The sequence below is a fragment of the Bidens hawaiensis genome, unplaced genomic scaffold (assembly GCF_021521415.1).
Source record: "Bidens hawaiensis isolate Kalapana, Puna unplaced genomic scaffold, B.hawaiensis_p1.1 tig00000636_1, whole genome shotgun sequence".
In the NCBI taxonomy this organism is placed as follows: Eukaryota; Viridiplantae; Streptophyta; class Magnoliopsida; order Asterales; family Asteraceae; genus Bidens; species Bidens hawaiensis.
This window is the reverse complement of record NW_027491038.1, coordinates 5,183,348-5,198,962: the sequence shown is the minus strand read 5'-3', so window position 1 is coordinate 5,198,962 and position 15,615 is coordinate 5,183,348. Positions and strand designations below refer to the sequence as shown.

Below are 15,615 nucleotides of genomic sequence, written 5' to 3'. Positions count from 1 at the left end.
CGAGCTATGTTTACTTTGTTTTGGCTGTCAGGTAGCTATTCTACATGACCCCCTTTATACAAGGCATAGAGGCTCTTACTCAAGGATGTTTTGAGGTATTGCTATTAATGTATCACAGGCCCGGCAAACAGGTCGGGCGGGTTCGGGTTACGAGTCAATTCAAATTGGGAGTGAATATTTGTTGTTGTCATATATTTATTTATTTATTTACTATTTTTATTTAATTCTATTTACCTGTGCACGCATATTATTTATAGGACATAAGACAGTAACTACTTTTTCGTGTATTAATTTGCAGCATCCAATTTTTTAAGGGAATGGATGTTTTCTTGATTCTTATCTTAGGCTTTTGAAGTCTCCTGAGTCACTAGCGGTAATGTTAACTTCCAGTTCCAGTTTTACTTCAACTTTGATGAAATTTTACTTGCATAAGTTTATAAGTTAACAATATCATTCATTCATTTGTAGGTTGACTATGCTATGTAATAACTCAAGCTAATTGGTGTTTTGGATGAAAACGAAAGTCTTACCATATCGGGTATGCTGGATTTGTGGATTTCATCATATTTTGCATTAACTATCTCAAAGTAGTTTTTAGTTTATCAAATATGGCTGTGGGTCAACCCACAAGTCCACAACTTGACCCCAATTGCCTCTAAATATGGAGATGAAAGTAAGTAATTTCTAAGTCTGTTAAATGGGTGATCAGCCACTTTGGTGTCAAAATGGTAAGATGATTAACGGTTACTTGTCTCAGTTTCAAAAGCACAAATAGGATGTATTTGGTTTACCTGTTCTTATTGAATGAAACTAAATGTCTTATTTGGTCTTTATCAGTTTGCTTTGGAATTAGATCTTTCTCTACAGACCCCGAAGCCGGTGGCAAAATTCTAAAGTCATAAATGAGTGAAGTGAAATTTGGAAGTCACGGGCCATCACTACTAGAACAACCAACTGGGACAACAAAAACTACTCTTTTGTAACAAACACTAAACAATATGCAGCCAGGATGTATGCCCGCCTTTTCTCAATTACGGGTCATGTTAAATTTGCATTTTGTAAGTATATGTGGATATGTGGCTGGTATATCTTTTGTTAGTAACATAAGTTTGTTAACTTGCTAGATCAGTAGGGCAATTAATAAGTTACGCATCTTAGACTTGCTTCAATGTCTTATTATTTATTAGTAACATATCTATTTTTTTTTTAATTAAACTAATCATGTAGATAGTAATGTAGTTGGTGTTTGTTCAAGAATTTAATTTATAGGTAAAGTTGGTGTCTGTTAGAAACTAAGCAAAGTTATTTAGTTGGTAGTAAAGTTGTTTGCTATTGGTAATTGCATCGATAGCCACACTGATTCAATGAAAATGGAAACTGATATTATAGAAACACTACAATATATCACACAGGTTTGTTTATTAGATAAACGAACATAAGAACTGCTCACTGAAAGTTTGATTCGTTTACAAGCTTATTTATGGGTTAACATTTTAAAAAACTAAGCTTATAATGAAAGGAAGATCATTAATAAAGGTTATTATTGCGAACCATTTTATCGGGGTCTAATTTTATTCCTATGAAAATTTTTAGGTAATATGATGTTTATTCATAATTAGTATCATTACTCACTAAAATCAATAACGTGACATGGAATTTTATGATGTAGAGGGTTAGGGCCCGTGAGGTTCAAATTTGGTACACAAGTATACAAATGTAAGATGTAGTGAAGGTAACATGTTGAATGAGGAAGAGTCAAAGTTACTTACAAGTAGTTAAAACTTGAAGTTAACCATATCAAGATTTAATTCTCACTATTATACTGCAAATTACAGAGTAAAAACAACTTTAGTAACAAAGGTAAATATGTAAAGTAAGAAAGTATCATTTTAGAAGTTTTAAAAATCTTCTCATGGGGTAATTCAACGTAATCTCTCATTTCTTTCTTTAAATCACAATGAAACATATTGAATGTAGGTAGAGCTGTTCACGAACCGAGCGAGCGTCTGCTCGGACTCGGTTCGAATTGAAACCGAGCGGCTCGGATCGGTTCGAATTTAAGTAAACGAGCGGAAAAACGTTGCTCGAACTCGGCTCGAATTGAAACGAGCGGCTCGGATCGGCTCGTTTTCGCTCAGATTGGAATGAAGAAGACGAGATGACTAAAATTTAGGATGGAGAACAGCCTGTGATTAACCATTAGCGAGCGATTATGATTCTCCTATTCAGTGACGTGCGGTGTGGATAGAGTGGAGTGGAGTGGAGTGGAGTGGAGTGGAGTGGAGTGGAGCCGTGCCGTGGCATCGACTGTCTGTGACGATATGGGTAGAGAGGGTGATGCCCTGATGATGGATGGCGGCTGTGAATGAAGAGGGAAGGCTCATGTTATGAAATCTAACATTTGTGTGATAACCCTACATCATTATCTTCTAATATTTAATATAATTAAATTGAATTTATTCAATATACTTATAAAAATAATTAAATCTTTGTACAAATGTAATAATATGTGTGTATATATATATATATATTATATGATAATTATATATACATATTTATAATGAAACAAACTATAAATATTCGAGCCGAACCGAATCGAGTGAACCCTTGTTCGTTGCTTGGCTCGTTTACAAACCGAACCGAGCAGAGCGGCTCGTTTACAATCGAGCGAAAAAACGAGCGAGCATTTTCCGAGCGAGCGGCGAGCGAGTTCGAGCGACGAGCAGTTTGGAAGGCCCTAAATGTAGGTTAAGTAATGGTCAATATCAGTGAGCATGGCCAGGCCCGGCCCAACTGTATACCAAACCCAAACTAGAGTTTTGTGCCCCCAAAAGTTTAAGGTCACAATTTTAAATAGAGATATAATATTTGGCTTTAAATAATGTTCAACCGTGGTGGTAGTTTGTCACCCTTTTCTTTTTTGTGATGATAACTAGGGTTCGAGCCCCTTACTTCTCAACATGATTAATATTTTTTATAACCACTTGACTTCTCAACATGATTAATATTTTTTATAACCACTTGACTTCTCAACATAATTAATATTTTTTGAGCCCTAAGAAATAGAACAATTAAAGCCCAAATGCATATAAAGTTTCTCTCTCTAGTATTTTACATACCTCTTTTCTATTTCTTTTAGTATGTTGAGTAGCCTTTTTCTTAAGTAATCTTAAATTAAAATATGTATTAATTTAATGAATAAGTATGTTGTTAAAATTAATAAATAATAATATAAGCATATGCAGTAGTTCCTAATTAGCGATCAAAACTTGTTTCAAGTTCATAAGGTTAATATTCGACATTATCATATCCAACTTATTTTTTCTCAAAATTAAAATGATATGTATGTATCATAAATGTAAACGTCAATGTTGAAAAAGACCAATTTATGTGTTGTTGTCCACATGATATTTTTTAGTATTCTGCAATCAAGTTGTGTCATGACGTGTTTGAACATATTTAAATTATTGTTGGTTCTTTTTATAAGAAAAAAATAATCATGTACTAGGTTATATTATAAAATAGAATATTTAAAGAGAACTGAAACTATTTTAATTAAAAATTAACGTATTCATTTAATTGAATGTGAAGCGAGATGAATTAAACTCTAAATTTATTAGAAAAGGCCACAATTTTTTACTCGCGTTAGACCACCAAAATCGTTGGGCCGGCCCTGAGCATGGCCAATAACATACTCGAGAAATTTTCATAGAGGGCTTGACAATAATTTTAAAGGGGTGATCACGATTTACACACACGAATAACACTAAAAATCTCTTGTTAAGAGGTAGCCTGCTACTGAGCATGGCCTAAAGTAGTGATACAACATCAAACAAGGACACAGATAGTCCATTAAGACTCGTTATGGCATGTTACTAGTTACAGTCAAAACATTTGAAAAAAATACAAATACGAGAAAATGACTTTGGCACAAAGTCCAAATTGATAAGACCCACGGGCCATGAGTATCATTTTAAACCTATTACTAGGATATAGGACCCTCGCTTCCCGAGGGGACCTTTAAGTCGAACAAAAAACATAAGTAAAACTATAAACCTGTTGTCGACGTGAAGCCAGTCTGTATCAAGTTACGACATTGAAACTAAACAAAAGAAATAAACCTGTTAATACCAAAATACAACAAATCATATCATATGTAGAACCAAAAAAACATGCACGTTACAGTAATGTACTAACACAAATTAGGTTAGTATCAACGGTACCAACACAAATTCATAAACATAAATTAGTAAGGCAAAAAAATATTTTAAGGCGAGGTATCAAACGTTGAAACACGGATTTAAAACCATGCGACGATTGTATGTTTTTAAATCACGAAAAAAGTTTCGGTCATTGTAAAGACGAACTATAAAATATAAGAAATTAAATATTAAGAAAATCGTTTAACCAACCGACAAATAAAACATGTAAAGCCGACACTTACCCAAATTTAGTGTTTAAAAATATATATTGGTAAATATTTTAATTAGTTAAACAATGTAAAGTAAAAGAAATAAAAACCGTCATTTGAATTTATGAAATTATGATTAATGATTTAGTGGTTATAATTAATAAAAATATTAAAATATTGAATAGTAAATTGAATAGTAATTTTGTGAGGAGAATTAAATCTCCTTTTTAATATATATACTAGGTTTTATGACCCCGCGCTTCGCGACAGGACTGTTAAATCAAACAAAAAAAAACATAACTAAAAATATTAAACCATAAACTCGCTGCAAGTCGACGCGAAGCCAATCTGTATCAAGTTTCGGCATTGAAACTAAACAAAAAAAGTAAACCAGTCAATGCCAAAATACAACAAATTATCATATGTAGAACTTAAAAAACCAACACATTACAGCTGCAAACTCGTATAAATTCGGTTAGTATTAGCGTTACCAACACAAATTCGTAAACATATATTAGTAAGGCAATAAAAATATTTTAAATGCGAGGTATCAAACATTGAAACGCAGATATAAAACCGTGCGACGATGGGATATTTTAAATCATGAAAAAAGTTTCGGTCATTGTAAAGATGAACTATATAAATATGAAAGCAAAGTTTAAGAAAATCGTTTAACCGACAAATAAAACATTTAAAGCCGGCACATGTCCAAGTTTTGTCTTTAAAAATATAGTATGTTATAAAATTTTAGTTAGTTGAAAAAGAAAATTAAAATAAAGAAAATAAAAACCATTGGTTTTATTTATAGAATTATTGTTGATGATTTAGTAGTTAAGTCATACGTAGTGGGCGGTAATATGGGGCGAAAAGGGGCGATATTTTGGTGGAACACCTCCCCCCCTGCCCGGCGATAATTGGGCGAAAAGGGGCGGGGGCGGGGTATTATTGTCGCCCGTTGAAGATGATAATAATAATATTTTAATAACATGACCATTGTCAAACGGTCAATTTTTTTTAAAAAAAATTAAACAATATATATATATATATATATATATATATATATATATATATAAACATACACCCTTATTCTCCATTTTATACAAAAATCATACCCAATTTCTTACAAAAATAAACAAAATGAATCCTAGAAACAACCCGAACCAACCGAACTACCAACTCCCTGCTTTCGGTCAAGCGTATGGTTCACAATCGAGCCAACCGAACCAACTGAACTACCAATTCCCTGGCTTTGGTCAAACGTATGGTTTGCAATCGAGCCAACCGAACCAACCGAACTACCAATTCCCTGGTTTCGGTCAAACGTATGGTTCGCAATCAAGCCAACCGAACCAACCGAACTTACAATGGAACCAACCGAGCCAACCGAACCAACTGAGCTATCCGTATCAACTTTCCGACCCGAACCTAAACATGTACGCCAACTTTCTCGGCCCCCAAAACACAATGCCGGCGTTCGGGTCTACACCACCGGAGTCAGAGCCGGTGACGGTACCGGATACGCAAACGTCACGGGCCTCCGGTTCAAGCAAAAAGCCGACCCGTAAACACAAAAAATAACAACCGGGGGAGACGATGGCAACGTGATCCATACAAGCATTGGAACGAGGAGGAGGAGGTGGCCCTTGCAAGGGCTTGGATCGTCATTTCGGAGGCTCCCGACGTCGGTAAGTTTTTTAATATTAAGTATTTATTAAAAATGTATTTAGTGTTTATTAAAATATATACTAATTGTTACAAATAATTTTAATTTGTAGCTAACTTTCAAGTCACCGGGGTGTTTTGGAAGAAAGTATTTGAAGCTTGGCTCGCGATAATCGGTAAACCCGAAGACTACCGGGGAAAAGAAGCGGTTCAAGCCCACTAGAAGGGGCTTAACGCCGATTGTCAAAAATTTGCCGGGATAATTAACCGGTTGCAGGGGTCCGGCTGGCGTAGCGGGCATAACGACGTCGACATTATAGGTCAAGCCTTGAGCGACTTTCGAGCTCAGGGTCACACTGTTGAGCGGCCCGGGAAACCGTTCAAGTATTTGAGTTGTTGGGAAAAGCTACGTCGTTGCTCGAAATGGAATGTGGTACCAACCGTTCCGGCCGCCCGACGAGCCGGCTCATCCCGGCCTTCAAAAAGGTCGAAGAGATCGTCGTCAACAAATCCGAGCACACCAAACACATCCTCCGATGCTCGTAGCTTCTTCCTCGACGACACGGTCAATTTAGCCGATGATTTGAATATACCCGACGAAGATGAGGTAGAGGAGTTGCCTCGACCACGCGGGAGATCGAGAAAAAATAAGGGGGAAGGTTCGTCGTCAACACGATTCAATACAGAGCCCGTTGAAATAAACGAGTTGGTCGGTCGTTTGGAAACAAATGCCACCGTAATTGGAGGCGACCTTCGAGCATCCAACAAACAACAAGAAAAGCTGAACCAGACGTTCGAATTAAAAAAATGAAAGACGACTACGAATCCTTCAAGGTGGAGGGGTTTCACGAGGATGCCGCATTATTGATGCAATGCCGACGTGAAAAAATGCGCGAATATTAGATTTTTTTTAGTTATGTTTTTTTTTATTTTTTTATTTAGTTATGTTTTTTAATAATTTTAGTTATGTATTTTTTTTAGTTATGTTTTTTTTTGTATTTCTTTTTAATTTTAATGCATTTTTATTTAATTATTTAAATAAATTGGTTTTTATTTAATTAGTTTAAGTATATAAAGAAAATAATAAAAAAACACACTGTGGGCCCAACTTGTAGCCTCTACACCATTACACTCCAAAAATAAATTTCCACTCCATGCTGACTGGGCGTCACGTGTCACAATTCGTCCCAATTGTAGCCCCTTCACTACATATAGCTTTATAAAAAATTAATAATTAATAAAATATTAAAATATTGAATAGTAAAATAAACATGGGATATGTGAATGGGGATAAAATCCTCTATTTAATATATATAATAATATAAAAACTGCTCCCACGTGTAAGGTCCACTTGCTTATGTAGCCAGCAAAGCAATGACGTCATCTCACCTAGTTTTATAAACTCAAAGTTTTAGTTGATTATTTAGACACACTCATACATCACACAAAACTCACTTCATATATCCACTCTCAAACCCAAAACATTAAAAAACAAATGGCAAAACCAATCGCCGAGCTTATATTCATCCCATTACCCGTGATCGGTCACATGAAATCAACAATTGAGATCGCAAAACTAATCGCAAACCGAGATCAGCGCCTCTCCATAACCGTCCTAATAATAAAACCACCCTCCGGCTTGGGAACCGGCTCGCCCATTGCCACATACATCCAATCATTAACCGATAAACCTATAACACAACGCATAAACTTCATCATACTTCCACAAGACGAAACCTTACAACACGTGACCCAAAAGCCCCCATGACTTTTGTTAACGACTACATTAACAGTCATTGCAAACACGTAACAAATGTTGTAGCCGATATAATAAGTCAACTGGGTTCGGGTCAACTTTCCGGGTTCGTTATTGACATGTTGTGCCCCGGTATGATCGACGTGGCAAATGGTTTTAATGTCCCGACTTACGTGTTTTACACGTCTAGTGCTGCTAATTTGGGGTTTCAGTTGCATATACAAATGCTTTGTGATGATCAAAATAAGGATATTGTTGAGTTGACTAACTCGGATGAAGATGTTAATGTTCCGGTGTTTGTAAACCCGGTGCCCACGAAGGTGTTTCCGTCCGGGTACGATACGATAGAAGGGGTTGACTATGTTTTGTTGACTTCTCGGAAGTTGCGTGAAGTGAAAGCAATCATGGTTAATACATTCTTGGAATTTGAAACGCACGTGGTCCACTCGTTGTGTTCTGACACGAGTGTACCGTGTGTTTACCCTGTGGGGCCAGTACTTAATTAATAGAGTGTCAGGAAAAATTCTGATGTCATAAAATGGTTGGACGGTCAACCGCGGTCGTCCGTGGTTTTTTTATGTTTTGGTAGTTTGGGATGCTTTGATGAGGTCTAAGTGAAGGAGATCGCTTACGCTTTAGAGCGAAGCGGCCATCGGTTTCTGTGGTCCCTACGGAAACCGCCTTCGCCAGAGCAGACATCTAGAAGTTCTGGCGATTACGAGGATCCGGGGTCAGTTTTGCCGGAGGGGTTTCTAGAGCGGACTAGTGGGACCGGGAAGGTGATAGGGTGGGCCCCGCAGGTGGCAGTGCTGGCTCATAGTGCGGTTGGGGGGTTTGTATCGCATTGCGGGTGGAACTCGGTGTTGGAGAGTTTGTGGTTCGGTGTACCATTGGCTGTGTGGCCGATAGATGCTGAGCAACAGATGAATGCGTTTGAGATGGTGGTGGAGTTGGGAGTTGAGATTAAGTTGGATTATAAGAAGGATTTGATTGATCCGAAAAGTGATATTGTTGGAGCTGAAGTGGTTGAGAGGGGAATAAGGAGGTTGATGGATGATGATGGGATTAGAAACAAAATGAAGGAGATGGGGAAGATGAACCGGGTAACTGTTACAGCGGGTGGTTCCTCGTACAAATCTGTTGGTCGGCTCATTCAGGATTTTAGTGGGAATGTGTCGTGAATGTGATCGCGTTCGTGTCTGTTTGTGTTTCTAATTCAAACTACTTTTTTTATATGTGAGATAATGAAAAAAATAAATTCCAGAGGCCATTTATAAAAGGGCAAATGAGCGAAATGTCCACCTTTGACCGTTCCCATCTGGTCGTTCCATCTTACCTGCTCCATCATGTCCAGCACAAAACCAATGGGTCTGTCTATTTATTCCACACCAATAATAGGACGCCACATGTATAAGACCTAGTAGCGGACCCAGGATTTTTTGTCAATGGGGTCCCAATTTTTTCAGTTTACAAAATTTTTCGGGTCGGTCGTTATTCGGGTCGGGTCGAGGCGAGGAACATAATAAAACAAGGAACTATGGTGTCATTGGAAACGAGTAAGTAGAAAGAATCTAAATTACAAACTAGATGAAACATACACTTTTAATTCATACCCGAAAAACATGAACGTAATCTATATATATGGTCTTACATAATTGACCAAAACATGAAAAAATAACTCTAACACAAATAAATGATTAATTATAATACATACACAAGGTAAATAATAAAAGAATATGCAAAATCCATGTTAACATTATATATGTTGTATGGTGATAATGACTATATGAGAGAAACTAACAAAAAGCACAAATACCCTAACTGAATAACTAAGACTAGGATATTAAAAAAACAACAAAAAAGGAGTATGGTGGGGCTTGAACCTACAACCTCTCACAAGTAAAACATGGGACTTTCCACTGTACCAATTCAATCTTAATAGTATGGGTTCCAAGTATTAATTTTTATGGGGTCCTTACAAAATTTAATATACCGTCTCTAAGTAATTTTTAAAAAACATCGGTGTCCCGGGACCCCGATCGGACCTATGTGGGTCCGCCCCTGATAAGACCTGCCTAGAATGTTTCCAATTGGCTGCCCAGTTTTCCGACCGTTTGACAAAAATGTTCCCAGCACGGCCTAGTTTTGAAATTCAGGGAGCCGACTAGTTTTTTTCAATTTTCCAAATTCCAGGTGCCGACGGTTTTTTTTCAATTTTCCAAATATCATGCACGGATTCCAATGGCCGCTAATGCAACTCACAAGAATCAAGTTCCATGGTACGGATACACATCTTTTGAGTTTTCTAAACAGGAGAGGCTCGGAGGGTGTGCGAGCCTCCCCTATATAAAAGCAAGTGCTTTAAGAAAACACATATTGTCATTTATTTTTTTCAAACATCTTGTAAAACACTATTTTCTGATTATTTGTATTTTCTGCACAGTGATGTGATAATCTCTCTTAAAATGCAAACTCCAAACACCTCGTTGATAAAAAGGCGGCTTTTGACTTTATTATATATTAGATTATTGGTTGATATATAACATCGCAAGTGATAAATTCTATTGAATAAAGGAAGTGATACATGCGATTCCACTCTTACTTGGTCATCAGCAGATTCTGGCCCTTGTAAGTGTACCCAGGTAAAACCTTTATAAACATTATCATCAACAAGAAAACAGGTGTGCCACTAGATAACAATAACTTGAAAAGGTTCAACTTTAAGCGCTGCAACTTGCAGAAACAAAAATAAAAATTGGAAAACAAGAAAAACTTCCTAGTAAGATGCCTAAACCTCAATGATTAACAAATTAAGGATTTTGAATTAGGTAAGCACTATCATGACAACTTTAAATAGCATATTACTACTTTTTTGTTATTATTTTAGTAAATTGGTCAAAAGTACTGTAACGTGTACTCAAATGATCATAATGTCTTATATCATATTATCTACAACAGATTATATTATTAGCTTAGCAGTATAATTTTCATAATCGTATTTAGGCCTGTAAAGAAACTGGACTTTCTATGAACAATTTGTTGACCATTCGGAGGGAAGTTCGTTTATTTAATAAACGAACGAACATGATCTTTTTGTTCAGTTAGTTAAACGAACGAGCATGAACGCATGTCTCGTTCGTTTATATATGTTCTTGAACGTTTACAAGCCTAGTCATACTTATACACTAACGAAGTGATACACAAGAGACAACTCTTACTTGGTCATCAGCAGATTTTGGCCCTTGTAAGGGTGTTCCCAGCTTAAACCTTTATAACCAATTAACCATTATCATCATCAACAACAAAACAGCTGTGTAACTGAAGTACACATCATCACTTGATTATAACAAGTTGAATAAGGTCAACTTAAATCCCTGCACTTTACAGTAACAACATTGCAGCCTGCCAATATTTCTAATAACACCTCAACTAACTTCATACATATATAACCCCTGAAACACACAACTACATAAAATTACATCTCAATTTAAACTGATATTTATAACAGTATTAAGAAAACAAGCTTTCAACTATCTGATACAATATCAATCGCGAGTCAAAATGGATTACCAAAACTATATTCAAGCCATATGAATTTGATAAGTAAAAATTGTACCAAAGTAAACTTTGAATATAGTTTTTTAAACATATGTAAAAAAATCCATTTTGCCCATTTGACTAAAAATAGGGTTGTAGTTAAAATCAGAAGATTCTCTTATTTGACTAAAAACAGGGTCTTGCTTTAGAGTTAATTCAAAAGTTAAAGTATGTGTATATTAAGGACTAGTTTGTTTCACAAGACAAGTAAGTAATGCAACATTCTTTGGTGCAAAATATAACCACATTTAAAGCTCAGTTTAGAGAAGGCAAATTGGGTGGGTTGGGTAAAGGGTCAACAGCCAACACCAGCAAATTAAGGTTTGGTGTTAAAAGCAGGGCAAAAAAACAATGATAATCAATTAAGTAGTTTCTCTTTTTAGTTCTTATAAAAGCTTTAAATGCAGAATTCTGCAATATGGTCACATCATAACTGAAAACAAACTGAAATTACCATGGGCACGTTCTTTTTACGAACAGCGGCTATGTTGGCTGGCATATGATTGCACAAACTTTGAATTACTCTGTCAACAACAAGCTCAATATTAAACTTACCAAAGGGTGAGAGAATCTTGCATGGTGATTACTGTATAAAAAGAAAAACATAAAAAAGAAACTTAAAAGAGAACACTGTTACACACAGCATAAGTCACTACTCACTAGTGACCAAAAAGTAAACCAAAAGACGCCTCGGTCTTGCTTTAGAGTTAATACTAAAAAAGACTTATTGACTCCAACTATGATAGGCATAATTGTCCTTCAGACACGGTACCTAACATAAGAACAGAAAAGAACAGCTTTTATTAGAGTGTATAATTGTTGATGTCAATAAAAAATAAAGAATATTGTTTAGCTTGTTCGTGTTCGTCTTAGTATATACAAACCCAAAAGTGAATAAATAATAAATTAGTTCATTGTTAAATTAAGAATATTGTTTGGTTAATGTTACGCCAACTATGATGTCAATTATCTCTCTCTCCTAAACTCAACAAATTATCACAACCAAACACCTTCAAGTCATTTAAATTAAGAAGAACCTTACTCGCAAATTCTAATGATTCCCACAAGTAGCTTATTTCATCACAGTTGATTATTAATAATGTTTCAACTGCCCCAAGATACTTCATAGCATCTCTCCACATCACATCATTAAGTCCTGAAATACATTCTATTTTTAACTTGATGACTGCTTGAGCTATTTCAACCAATCTTCTCAGCACAACATTGTCAAATGCATGTAACTCTAGATCATTCAATGAAGGTAGTGCTTTAATTGAGACTTCAACCAAATTAGGACACTCACGTAATTCTAGAATGTGCAACGAAGGTAGCTCTTCAAGTGTGACTTTAACCAAATTAGGACAACTTTCTATATAAAGCTCTTGCAAACATGGAAATACAACACCACTATCAGTTGACCATTTCTCCCATCCTCCCATATTTTTAAAACGAAAAATTTCAAGTGAAATAAATGCACTACCATTCCCAAGTAACTCCAAACCCACAGCTTTCACCCCATCTAGCCCTTCAATAGACAACTCCTTAAGTGACCGTAGCTGCCCAAGTGGCGGTAGAGATGCACATTTTTTACAGTCATGTATTGACACATGCTTCAGAAATTGAAACGAGGGATCTGCAACCCATTTTGGAAACTCTAATCCACCATATGACACAATGTTAAGTTGTTTTAAATAATCATTATTGGGCTTCAACGCATCAAGGACTTCTCTTTCAAGCACTTCATTTCCTGACACGTCACTCCATACAACCTTTAACTCACTAAGCCTCTTTTGTGAAATGTTCGCCTCTGATGCGTCTCTTGCATTTTGCACCTTGTCCATACCGACAATAGAAATTTTCCCACTCAGATTATTTAACTCCTTAAGTTTGGTTATTTCAAACCCACTTTCACCTCTGATAATGAACTTGGAGAGAATTTGTAGGCTTCTCAACTCCCCAATCCCCAAGGGTATGTGATTCAAATTTGGAGTATCCCTAATGTCAAGATGTCGCAAGTTTTTAAGCTTTGAGAAGTTTTTAGGCAACTTAGCTAACTCATCACATCCAAAAACAATCAACGTCTCTAAATTATAGAGATTGCTAACATTTTCGGGTAATTGTGTGATTCGAGTTTTAGATAGATTAAGATATCTCAAGTGCCTCAAAGTACCTATGGAATCAGGTACCTCACTTATTTGAAAATCACTCAAGCACAGAACCCTTAACAACGGCAATTCAGGAAGCAAGTCAACTAGTACCTTATTTGATAAATAGAACCAACTATGATCTACAACCCCAACTGACACTGCCATGAAAGTTCTCAAAGTCTTAGCTTTTTTAAATGCCTCGAACTTCTTGTAAGGTGCATATCTCTCACGAACGAATGACATATGGCGATACATTTCCAACGCTTCCTTCTTGATGTCACTCTCCAACCTTAAGAAAAACTCACCTGCAACCGATGCCGCCAAATCACTCATTAGGTCATGCATCACAAACAATGATTTGTTACTAGGTGCATGCTGAAAGAATGATCTTGGTAGCAGCTCATCAAAGTATTCATGACCCAAGGATTCTCCTGTTGAATCACTTGAAGTTGACTGGTACAAAAACCCTTCTGCCATCCATAATTGAACTAGTGGCTCCTTGTCAAACACGTAGTCTTTTGGGAACAATGAGCAATATGCAAATAATTGTTTCAAACGTGCAGAAAGATCCTGGTAACTTAGTCTAAGAGCTGGGACAATTTCATCCTTAATGGGTAACCCCCATATCTCACTGTCTAATACTTTCTTCCAATACTCTACATTTTCTCTTTTTGTACTCAATAAACTCCCAAGTGCTTTCAAAGCCAAAGGCAAGCCAGCACATTTTTCCACAATACCAATACCGTATGGTTTGAGTGACAAATGTGAATCAAAGTCATTCACACCTAATGCATATAGAGCAAATAAGAACATAGCATCATCATGTGGCAGGCTCCGCAGCTGGGTTAGATTACTATAACCCAACTTTTCAAGCAACTTATATTTCTGTGTTGTCAAGATGATTTTACTTCCACGCGCACATGCATAAAATGGGCCAACCAAGGTTTCCCAATCTTGCCGCCTTTCACTCCATACATCATCTAAAACCAATAGAAATTTTTCTCCTTTAGGCGTTCTTTAAGAGCTTCTTGAAGCAGATTAAGATCTGCAAATTCCTGTGTTTCCCTTGTCACAGATTGAAAGATAACTTTGCTAATACCGAAGCTATCAAACTCATCAGAAACGCAAACCCAAGCCTTGAGTTCAAAGTGATCCTTGACTTGTTGTTCATCATACAAAAGTCTAGCTAGAGTCGTTTTACCAACCCCACCCATACCAACTATGGGAACAATGCTAAAGTTTTGAACACCTCCTTCATCCCGCAATAACTCGCGGACGAATGCCTCTTTCTCAGCTTGCCGCCCAGCAATACTAGATGCATGGATCATAGAGGTTTGCAATCCTCTATTTATATCTTTTGGCCTAGTTTCCTCTTTCACAACTAAACCAAGAGTATTTTTCTGGTCTACTAGTTCTTGTAATCTAGCCGTAATGTTTTCAAACTTGTCATGCGTCAATGAGAAATTAGTGCAACATGTTGGGATTAGCTTTCTTACCTTGCTGGCCATGCCTTCTGACTCACAGTTGAACTCACGATGCATAGCTTCGGTTGCCAAATCATCGAGAACGTCATCTATGTCATAAGCCAGATGGTGTAGCTCATTAAGCCATCGTTTCACAGATTGATTGGTTAACTCTTTCTGAGAAGCATCAGTAAGCAAGTCTTGGATATGGTTCAAGGATCTCTGCAACTTCTTGACTGCAGCATCAATTCCCTTGTAGTGGTCAAGTTTTTTGAAAGCTGCAGTGGCCAGCTTCTCAAAGAGCACACCCAGTAAGGCAGAAAGCACGATTTCAGCCATGATCATGATGAGATTGTAGTATATGAATCGAGTGTTTTTGTAAAGCTTTGTGTTGTTTACAACAAATCAACAATCATTCTGTGATATTTTCAAAGGTTGCATTATTGGTCCCATGCAAATTTGCATTGGCCAATAAGAAAAGAGGATAAGCAAATAGGCCTATCTCTTATCATGTGGATGAATATATCTAATACAGACCTTACACAAAAAAATTAAAAGAATTAAGGGTTGCGTTATCCT

General features: G+C 36.5%; 1 long non-coding RNA gene and 2 pseudogenes across 2 annotated transcripts in view; 1 reads left to right on the top strand and 2 right to left on the bottom strand.

Annotated features, from left to right (window-relative positions):
* The first annotated feature begins 7,442 nt into the window (after positions 1 to 7,442).
* On the top strand, positions 7,443 to 9,010 carry LOC143530220 (anthocyanidin 3-O-glucosyltransferase 2 pseudogene; annotated as a pseudogene).
* Positions 9,011 to 10,703: 1,693 nt separating this feature from the next.
* LOC143530234 (uncharacterized) overlaps positions 10,704 to 15,615 on the bottom strand; it is a 43,876-nt gene continuing 38,964 nt past the window's right edge. For both annotated transcript variants that reach the window (XR_013134816.1, XR_013134817.1), the window contains exons 2-3: positions 11,881 to 11,964; positions 10,704 to 11,281 (exon numbers count right to left, since the gene is read on the bottom strand). This is a non-coding gene — a long non-coding RNA (uncharacterized LOC143530234). The remainder of the gene's footprint in view (positions 11,282 to 11,880; positions 11,965 to 15,615) is intronic.
* Positions 12,810 to 15,579, bottom strand: LOC143530196 (putative disease resistance RPP13-like protein 1; annotated as a pseudogene).